We start from the raw sequence: 11,155 nt of genomic DNA on the forward strand, positions 1-11,155 counted from the left end.
TGGATTTATGTCAGACCTGGCCTCCTGGGCCCTCCAAACTTCAGGAGGTACATATCAGTTTCCCCAAGGGGTCTCCTTGAAGCCCTTCCTACCAGGTGTGAGGTGAGGAGAACCCCCTCCCTTTGGGGTTGGGATCTCAAGTGCCCAAGAGGTTGGACTCATAGCACAGCTTTCAGCAAAGAAATTCTCTCAAAAGTCCCCCAAACCTCCAGTTCCTAACCCTCTTTTGCCTGCAAGATGGGTGAGCCATCTCACCAGTTCTCAGCCACAGGGTCTGCCCTTCAACTCCCTCCGCCGGGGGTATCTTTGTCTTCATGCCTCAGCCAAAATTGGAAGAGGAAGAGTCCCGACTTAAGGCCTCATTGTGTGTGTCACTACAACTAGAGAGAAAATTCTGGAAGGTAATGCTCACAATGCTAACGACAGTAACCACCAGAAGCTGGGATTGTGGGTGAGTTTTGTTTTATTTTACTTTTCTGCATATTTCAGACATTCTAAAATGAATAGTTTTACAGACAGAAAAAACATCTAATTCATTTTTTTAAAAAAAGATGTGGTCCCTGGAGCAAACATTGCTGGTTACCCACCCAACCGCCATTTCCTCACTCAATCCTCACTAAACAACCTTCAAGAGTTTTCCATGTGTTGGGCAGCCTGCGCTTCAGAGGCAGCTGGACTCTCCTCTGCTCCAGACTGACACTTCTCAGTGACTTAGTCACTTGAGATAATTCCTTCCCCCTTGCCAGTGACTGGCTTCGGAAGGGACATGTGACACAAGAGGATAAACTGTGACACATCCATGCAATGGAATATTTTTAGCAAGAGAAAGGAATGAGCTACCAAGCCATGAAAAGACATGGAGGAAGCTTAAATGCATATTACTAAGGGAAAGAAGCCAGTGTGAAAAGGAATCATAATTCCAACTCCAAGACATTCTGGAAAAGCAAAATTATAGACACAATAAAAAGGTCAGTGGTTGCCAGGGGTTATGGAGAAGGGAAGGATGACTAGGTGGAACACAGAGGACGCCAGGGCAGGGAAACTATTCTGCATGATACCATGATGGATATGTCATCACACATTTGTCCAAACCCATAGGACTACAACACCAAGAGCAAACCCTAATGTAAACCACGGACTTTTGAGTAACAATGACGGGTCAGTGTAGGCTCATCGATTGTAACAAATGTCCCACTGTGGTGCAAGATGTGCATAGTGAGGAAGATTGCACCTGTGTGGCACAGGGGTACATGGGAACTCTCTGTACTTTCCGCTCACTTTTGCTGTGAACCTAAAACTGCTCTAAAAAATAAAATCTATTGAAAGCAAAAAATTACAAAAATACACGAGAAAAGAAACAGTTTCCTTCCTGCCTGTTAAGAAGGCCTTGTGAGAGGCGATGCAGCATCCAATGATACGCTGCAGGATGATGGAGAACACCGGGCTTGTTGGCAGAGGTGACCAAGGGGGCACGGCAGGAGTGGGCCACCCCAGTGCAGACAATTGGGGGTGCAAGATAGAGAATCTTAAAACGTTAGTGAAACAATCCAAAAGTCAGTCTCTACTTTATTATCACCAAGTGGCAGTTTAAAACTATATCAGTGATAAAACGCCCCTTCCCTAAAAAATCTCTTGTTGGTTTAAGTTCTAAACAAGCGCTATGGTTATTGTTGGGATTTAAGACATGTGAACTTCCAATTAGCACATTTTCATTATTTATTCCTTAATAAGCATCGTATTCTACATGACAATTAACGCAGAAAGCTCTGGTATATGGGCAGCCTTTGATATACGCAGACTTAGCTACACGTGGTATTTTTTTTTGAACTAATAGACTTTATTTTTTTAGAGCAGTTTTAGGTTTACAGAAAAATTGAGTGCAGGTAGTTTCCCCTGTTCTTAATAGCTTGCTGCATGTGGTACATTTGTTACAATTCATGAACCAACAGTGATACACCATTATTAACTAAAATCCATAGTTTACATTAGGGTTCACTCTGCATTGTACATTCTAAGGATTTTGACAAATGTATAATGACATGTAGCCACCACACCAGTATCACATATAATAGTTTTACTGCCCTAAAAATCCCCTGTGCTCCGCCTACTCATTCTGCCCCGAGCCCCTGGCCACCACTGATCTTTTACTGTCTCCATCATTCTGCCTTTTCCAGAATATCCCAGAGTTGGAATCATAAAGCACATAGCCTTTTCAGACTGGCTTCTTTCCCTCAGCAATATGCATTTAAGTTTCCTCCATGTCTTTTCACGGCTTGGCAGCTCGTTTCTTTTTCTCATTGAATAACATTCCATTGTCTGGATGTACCATTGTTTATCCATTCACTGCCGAAGGACATCTTACTTGCCACCTGTGTGTTTCTAAGTAAGTTCCTAACTGTTTAGAATCATTCAAGCTCGCTTCAGGTGCAGTTTGTGTCCCCAAACCCTATGATATGACACATTCCTGCACCTAAATAGTAAATTCCTGGGGCCGGCCCCGTGGCCAAGTTCACGCGCTCCACTTCGCTGGCCCAGGATTTTGCCGGTTCGAATCCTGGGCGCAGACATGGCACCGCTCATCAGGCCATGCTGAGGCGGCATCCCACATGCCACAACTGGAAGGACCCACAGCTAAAAATATACAACTATGTACCAGGGGGCTTTGGGGAGGAAAAGGAAAGATAAAATCTTTAAGAAAAAAATAGTTAATTCAAAGTAAAAAATGATAGCTCACTGAGTGTGAAAACGAGAAAACCAGAACTTGAGTTCTTTCAATTCTGTTATTCTGTGGGACCACTTGGAGGTTTGTTTTGTGTTTAAAATTGAAAACTGTGATTCGAGTGTGAACTGAGGAGTGGAATGCTTTTGTTTGGTAAGCATGAATTTTGTTTATACGTGAAATATTTTACTGAATTTGAACAATATCTTTAAAATTGAAATTTCTTTTGTTTGCTAATTTCAAAACTAAAGAACAAATTAAGAAAATAATTATTACTGATTATTACATGATCATTAGTCAAATAGTTTTGTCCTCTTCATAATTCTAAGATGGCCTCCAGGATTCCTGCCACCTGGTGTGCATGGCCTAAATAATCCCCTTGCCTTGAGTGTGGGTGAGACTAGTGAATACAAGGGAATATTCTAACCTGTTGACTTTGAGTTGATCAAAAGGGAGATTATCCTGGGTGGGCCTGATCTAATCAGATGAGGAGTTTTAAAGAAAGTGACACAGCAGAAAGGCCTCTCCTGCTGGCCTTGAAGATGCAGCCTCCATAAATCCCATAGCTACTAGGAAATTAATTCTGCTGAAAGTCATATGTGTTTGGAAGAGGACCCCAAGGTGACCCTATTGTTGGCTGACACCTTGGTTGCAGCTTTGTGAGACCCTGAGCAGAGGACCAGCCAACCCATCCTCGACTCCTGACCCACAGAAACTGAGATCATAGTATGTGTTGTTTCAAGCTGCTAAGTTTGTGGAACTTTGTTTCAGCAGCAATAGAAAGCTTACACAGTACCGCAGGCCTCCCGGCCAGCCAGAGACAGAACTGGCATGAACGCATCCCCCTCCTCACACTACGTAGGAATCCTCATCACTGGTGCAGGTGCCAAACAGAGAAGTCAGGTGTCTTAGCCAAGGTCACACAGTTGGTAAGTGACTGAGCCAGGTTGGAAGCCAGACCTGTCTGACTCTAGGGCCTCCAGGGGATTTGCTCCATGGATGACCCTGCCGGTGGCTGGTGGGCTAAATGCCCTCCCTGCTGTCATTGGCAGGTCCTCACGGTGACTTGTGGTGGTTTCTGGTGACGATAGGAGCCCATGGCTACAAAGGGCACTGTGGAGAAGGCAGTTTGCACCCACAGACTCACAGTCGGGCCCCACCTGGATCCCAGCTGATCCTCGGGGTGAGTGAGTGGAGACACAGCCCCCACTCATCGTCTGTCTTGGCCCTCTGTTTATTTCTTTCACGTCACATATCCAACGACTCCCTTTGTACATCTTGCTTTGTCCCGGCCTCCCCACTCGAACATCAATCCTGTGGAGTCCACATCTGACACGGGCTCCCACTGCCTACCAGGGAGCCAGACACACAGTAGGTACTCAAGAATATTTGCTGAACAGATTACGGAGTGAAAAATGACCACTTCTGCTCCTCCTCGGGATCCCACGGGAGGCAGGAGCTGAGATCTGAAATCTCAGGCCCAGGAAAATCCATCCTCTCTCTCCTTTCCCAGGGCCCTGTCTCCTGGGCTCTAGGGCTCCAGCAACTGCTCTCTTCAGGGAAGATGAAGCCTCCACCCTTGCCAGCTCTGCTCCAAATCACCCCACTCCACCACACCCAGGGGCTTCCAGGACAGGAGCACCCAGGCCAGGCAGCCTGGAGCCTCCCACGTTTTCAGACACCGCACCTGTTCCCTCTGCTGGCAGAAGTGGGCAAGTGCATGGAGATCCCTCCCCGCTGGAGGCCCTGGAAATGCAGGGACGGAAGGGGGAGGGTGCCCCGGAATCCTGGCCTGAGTCCTGCATCAGGGAATAGGCTCCCTGCCCTGAGGCTTGCCCACCATGGCCTCAGTCCTGTGCATAGGGCTGGCAAAGCAGCAACATGCCTGGGATGCTGTCTTTGCTGAGCAAGGCCTGGATGGGGGACCCCAGACCAGGAAGGGGGACATTGCTTCCACCAAGAGAGCACATTACTCAGAGGGAAGGCAGCCCTGTAGCAGCCCAGCCCTGAGAGCTACCTGGTCCTACCCCAGGATGATGACAGCTAGACCGCACACTCACCACATACACCCCTCATCTAGCCTCGCAGGAGTTGTCCAGGTGGATACTGTTACTTCTACGGTACAGATGAGGAAGCTGAGGCACGAAGGAAGTGGTGGAGTCAGAACTCAAACCCAGGTCAGAGTGACTCTAAAGGTCCCTGTTCTTCGGATGCCCGTACATGTGTGCCTCCTATATTATTTCCAATCCTAACTCCCAGGAGGCCTCGTTACCCTAGATGGTCACATGTGGCTTCAAAGCCAAGGCTGGCTTGGGTGTGGCTGGAGTTGGGCAGTGCCTGGGATGGGCAATGCCTGGCCCCAGGATCAGACAACACTACCAGTACCTCCTGGCTGGTGCCCTGGAGGAAATCACTTCACCCTCTAAACCACTGTATTCTCATCCATAAAAGAAACATAGTTCTTGATTTAGAAAGTGGTTGTGGGGATTGGAGATCACGTGTGCCAAGCTCCCAGTCCGGAGCTCCCAGGCATACAACAGCTGTGACTGTTGGTGCTCACAGTCGTGTTACTGTATGTGTCTGTCTCGGATATTCCTCCCTTCCCTTGAGTGTGGGCTGGCCTTAGTGACTTGCTTTGATGATTGGAACAAAGTGGAAGTGACGGTGTGCAACTTCACAGAGCCGGCAATGAAAGGTACCACATTTCCTCCATGCTCGCTTCTAGCTCACTCACTCTGGGGAAGCCAGCCACCATGTTGTGAGGACACTTAAGCTGCCCGCGAGGCCTCCAGCCAGCAGCCACACGAGTGAACTTGGGAACAAATCCTCCGCCCCAGTCAAGCCTTCAGATGACAGCAGCCCTGGCCGACACCTTGACTGCAACCTCATGAGAGGTCTTGAGTCAGAACTACCCATCTAAGCGGCTCCTGAATTCCTGACCCACAGAAACTGTGAAGACAATAAATGTTTGCCGTTTTAAGTTTGTTGTTTATTAGTTACCAAAATACATTTTATAATCAGCATCCTTAGACCAGCAATTGCTTTGGGGTCGAGCTACCCCGGTCTCCTCCATAGCTGCCATCACAGAGAATCTGCACTGAAGAGGTCCAGGCCGCAGAGAAAGAAGAATAACTAATACTGACTGGGCCCTTGCTGTCTGCCAGGCATTAAGCTAAGCACTTTACATGTATCTTCCTAACAAAAATCCCATGGGGGAAAGGCTATCTTCCTCATTGTACAGGTGGGGAAACTGAGATGCCAGAAGATTGAGTAACCCACCCAAGACTCCACAGGGCGGTAGCAGACCTGGGATTTCAATCAAACTCCATGATTACGGCTTAACCAGCGTGTGGTGTGGTCCCTAAAGGGCACAGTGGCTCAAGGGCCCATCCCCTCCTCCTGTCCCACCCCAGCGCCCCCCCCCAACCCTCCACTGGCTCTCCTGTGAGGGTGACTAACACAGATTCTGGGACAAATCTCACCCAGCCTGTTGCCCCTTAGCCAAGGCAGTGTGTCTGCCCTGTCCCTGCTGTCAGGCGAGCCCACCCCTCACCTGCCCCAGAGCCTGGTCTCTCACTGGGCATGTTTACAGTGAAAGGGCACTCCGGGTCATCTAGTCCAGTCCCCCCACTCATCCAGATGTAGAGATAGCCCCAGAGAGGGGCAGTGGCTTATCTAAGGACACAGAGGCAGCCAAGGGAGCACTGAGGCCGGAACCCCAGTCTCCAGGCTCCTCTCAATGCAGCCTGCACACTTGGGCTGCCTCTCCCAGCGGTGCCTGCCCCCCTGCCCACCGCAGGCTCCACCCACCCACCAAATACTTGGGACTGGAAGCTGAGGCCAAACTTCCCAGCACCCTCCACCACTCCTGGCTCCCTCAGGAGCCAGGAGGACGGGGCTTATCTCCACCTGTGAGGTGCTGTTGTCTCAGGCCACCCCCACCTCCCTGCCAAGCAGCCCTGATTAATGGGCTGGTGCTATCTTATCTCCCAGCTGCAGCGGTTAGGGAGTAATGGGTGGTGGCAGGGCCCGGGAGGACACCTTCTGCCCCCCAGGTCAACCTGAGAGCTCCGCAGGAGGGCGGGGAGCAGGAGGAGAGGGGACCAAAGGGGTCTGTTCTCTAGCAGCCATCTTGGTGTCCCACCTGAACTGGCTGAGTCACTGCAAAATGTGGAAAGCACCCAGGACAGCGCCTGGCACATAATCGGGGCTCAATAAATGGTGGCCATTGTTACATTCGATGGCTGTTAGCTCTCGGAGTCCTTGGGCCTTGCCTGCTGTGGGGTGGAGCTGCCCGACTGTGCTGGCCAAAGTCTCGACCGCTGGACAGCCCATGGGCTGACTAGGAAGTCATCTCCGTGCTCGAGTCTCAGATGCCCCATCTGTAAAATGGGCACAGGGTTGGGTTTGGAAAGGGGGTTGCAGATCTGACACTGTTTTGTTGAGTGAGCTGAGAGTGGGGTTAGGAATTTATTAACCCAGCTGTGAGGCATTACAAACCCTTGCAGCCTCAGCTTCAATTCCCTCATCTGTCAAAGGGGTGCGATTATCTCTGCCTTCCCCTCCACACAGCGTTGTCAGGATGAGACAGCTTCCGGACAGCCCCATCAGGACCGTACCATGTCAGGTGGGGTGTGGGCTTTGGGATCCCAGAGGGGGTCAGACGCCAAACTCTAAGCAGGGGCTCATGCTGATGTGTGTTGCTGCTCAGAGAACCAACCCCCAATCTCTGGAAGAGAAAGGCTGCCTGAGTCACGGCTCATAGGCCCTTTTGGGGCAGGGCTGGGGGAGGGGGCCCGGATGCCCTGCTGTGCCCAGGACAGTCCCTGTCACTCCACTGCCCAGCTGTGATTGCTCACAGCACCCCATTTCATTCTCCGTGTCCCCCTCTGCACAGCCAGTTATGTGGTCCCTAGGCTGAAGCAACAAGGTTCTATCCTCCCCCAGGGACAGAGAGACTCCATCTAACCCTGAGCGAGTGGCCAGCAAGTCTGAGGTCAGGCAGTGAAATGCCCCAGGGCCACCCAGGGGCCCAGACTCAGAACCCCATGGCCCAGAGGACTCCCACCAACCTCCTCCCTCACTTTCTCAAGAAACACATGGTCACTACATAGAGGGAAGGAAAGGTAGGAAGATGAGTGAGGGATGGGAAGGGAGAGAGCGAGGGAAGAAGGAGGGAAGGAGGGAGGGAGAGAGGGAGACGTACCCTTTGAGATGGATAGACAGAATAAGGGAAGAACGGACGAGTGAAATGAGAGAAGGAAAGGAAAACAGATGGTAGATAAAGGGGAAGACTGGATGAACGGGAGAAAGGAAGGATGGAAGGATGTTGAAAGCAATGGATGGACGGACGGACGAGGGGAGGAAAGAAAACAGATAGATGTCAGAGTCTCGCTGGCCCCCACCCCCGATCCCTTTGTCAGGGCACAGCGAACAGGGAGCCCAGCAGAGGACTTCATGTCCAGAAGGACATACAGATTGACTCTTCAGGGCCCCAGGAAGCCGGTCTTCCCTCCCCCACTCCAAAGACATTCCTAGGACCACTCCTTCCCCTTCACTCTCTGCCTCTTCCCACTGCCCCTTCCCAAAGGGCAAAGGGCAGCCCAGCCAAGGAAAGCTATCTGCTATCAGCCCTGTTCACCCCAGCCCTGTTTACTCTGGGTCTGCAATTAACAGAGTCTCCTTCCCAGATCAATTAATAGTGGGGGCCCAAAGAGGGCACCAGGAGCCCCGACAGGCCAGGTTACTCATTGATAAACGGTGGGGAATTGATGGCGGCTACGCCCTAATCCTGTTCCGAAGTGCCCCATCAGCCACTTCTTCCTGACTCTCGAAGAGGCACCCAGGTCCAGGCAGTTCTTAGCTCAGAGAGGCTGACACGGGATGGCGCTAGAAAGCACTGCCTGGAGATGTGTGGGTCTGTGTGGGTACAGCTGGGGTCCTGGACCTGCCTTCTGGGTAGTAGCTCCTGGGATCAGGGTAAATAGACTGTAGCCTAGTGGTAATCATGGGCCCTAGGAAGGGACCAGACCTGGGTTCATAGAGCCCTCTCTTCCCACTTACCAGCTGTGTGCCCTCGGGCAATGACTTAATCTCTCTGAGCCTCAGTGTTCCCCTCTGTAAAACAGGGATGGTGGTAGGACACATCTACATCGAAGGGTGCTGCGTGATGGAATGAGTCAACACACATAACACATAGCACATCTGTCATTGGCCACAGCTTTAGACTCCTTCGGGGAACCTGGGGCATCAAGGCCCCTTCCACTCTCCCATGGGGTCCCCTCAAGCACCACAGACACTTGGAGGTCCCATCTCCTCACTGCCCAGAAGGACTCCAGAGGTTCCTGGTGGTCCAGTACAGTAGCCACCAGCCACACGTGCCACATTTCAGGTACTCAGTGGCCACATGTGGCTAGGAGCCACCGAACTGGAGAACACAGATATAGAACATTTCCATCACTGCAGAGTTTTTTAAACAACCTTGACCTTCACGTAATCAAATAATAATAGTGATAAAACCTCTTCACATACATTATGTCATCTGACCCTCTCACCAGGGTGGCATTATTATTTTCCTTTAAGAAATGGGGAAATTGGGACCCAGAGAGGGGAAGTGCAGCCCCAGGGTTGCATAGGAAGTGGCAGGCAGGGACTTGCTCTGGGGTCTTTAGGCATCAGTCCGGGGCACAGGCCTAGGAAGTGACAAGCAAACCCTCTGTCTGGTTGTCCTGCTCATGTATCGGACTCTGGGTGTCCTCTCAGATCTCCTTTCTCCTCCAGGGGCCCTGGCTCCAGTTTACAGCAGGGAAGGGTGTGAAAGTGTGAGGTCTGGAAGTTGAAGGGTGCTCGGTTCCTGTTTGCAAAAACTGTGGGGAGGAGGACTTATTGCCAAGAGATTTGGAATTTTAACAAAAATTCCAGGAAGCCAGAGGCTGGGTAATGTGAGCGGAGGGGAAAGAATGCACCTTTTCCTGACTCCAAGTTGCCTGGTCACATAACTAGGTCAAGAGGGCACAGGCCTCTTTGTCTCTGGCGGACTCTGAGCTGTCTTCAGACCCTCCAGGGTGGGCTGGGGAGGGACACAGCTCAGGCTAAAAAGGCCTAAAAGTCCTCCTGACCTTGGCACAATCCGGACTTGTGGGGCAGTGGAAAGCACGGAATCTAGGGAGAGTCGGAGCTTTGTTCAACTCCAGCACTGTTGTTTACTGCCTGGGCGACCTTGAGTAAGTTGCTTTACCTCTCTGAGCTTCAGTTTCCTCATCTGTGAAACAGGGATTCACTGTGCATGCCTCGTTCGGATGCTGTAGGATGAAGCAAGATAACAGATGGGACTCCCAAACACCCTGTAAAGACGAATTATCCTTCCCAGGAGCCCAGCGGTTCTCAGCCACTGTCCTCATGAGGATCTTTCCCTAAGCACGAATGTCTAGGAAGTCTTCAGACTCAAGCCCTCATTAATAACAATAATGATAATAGCACCATGCCAGACTCACTGAAGGGTGATTATGAAATCCCAGACGGAGGGTAGGCTGGCTGTCCTGCCTGTACTCAGGATGTTTGTGGTGGGGTCAGATCCATCCTGAGATTCCCAGCTGTGTGACCTTGCACAAGTTCCTCAATCACCTCTGATTTCTCATCTGTAAACAGGGATGATAACAACATCAACCTCTCGGGTCACTGAGAGGTTTAAATGAGATAATAAAGCACATAGCACAGGGCCTGGACACCAACACCATTATTCATCAGAGCCCTGAGCTGGGCGCTGGGCAAGTTAAGAGGGACAGGAGCCCAACTCACTATATCTCCAGGCAGAGGGGGCATGTGGTGTGGAGCTTCCAGAAGCGAGAGAGTTCTCATTTCAGCCTCAAGGAGGCCCATGAGCCTTGGAGAGCAGCTGTGACCAGCAGCGGGGGCGGGGTGGGGAGAAGAGGAGCAGGCACAGCCCCCTCTGAGGCCAGCATTTCTCATGCTGGTCCCCAGACCACTGCATGGAACCACCTGGGAGAGATATGTGTAGACCCGCAGGGGGCCCAGCAATCGGAATGTGTATTTTAACCAGCTTCCAAGATGATTGCTTCACACACTGCAAATTTGGGAACCCCTCTCTCCTCCCAGCTATGGAGTGTGCCGTGATGGTCCAAGTCAGCGAGCCTAGTCCAGGTAGGTCCAGGGTGCCAACGACAATTCACAGCCACAGGAAATTAACCCCAAACCTTATCCGCCTATCATACTTCTAAGAAACAAAAACAAAAAACCATGGGGCGTATGCAGGGGCGAGGAGTAACAACTCGCACAGCACAGACACTGACCCATTTCAGCAGATGTCCAATGGGTCAGAATAGACACTGACCAATCAGAACAGCCAAAGAGGGCCCAGCCAGCCGCACGGAGGCCCTGGATGTCAGCCAGATGAGGCCCTGCGCCCTGGAGAGAGGT

The sequence above is a fragment of the Equus asinus genome, chromosome 2 (genome assembly GCF_041296235.1).
Source record: "Equus asinus isolate D_3611 breed Donkey chromosome 2, EquAss-T2T_v2, whole genome shotgun sequence".
Taxonomy (NCBI): domain Eukaryota; kingdom Metazoa; phylum Chordata; class Mammalia; order Perissodactyla; family Equidae; genus Equus; species Equus asinus.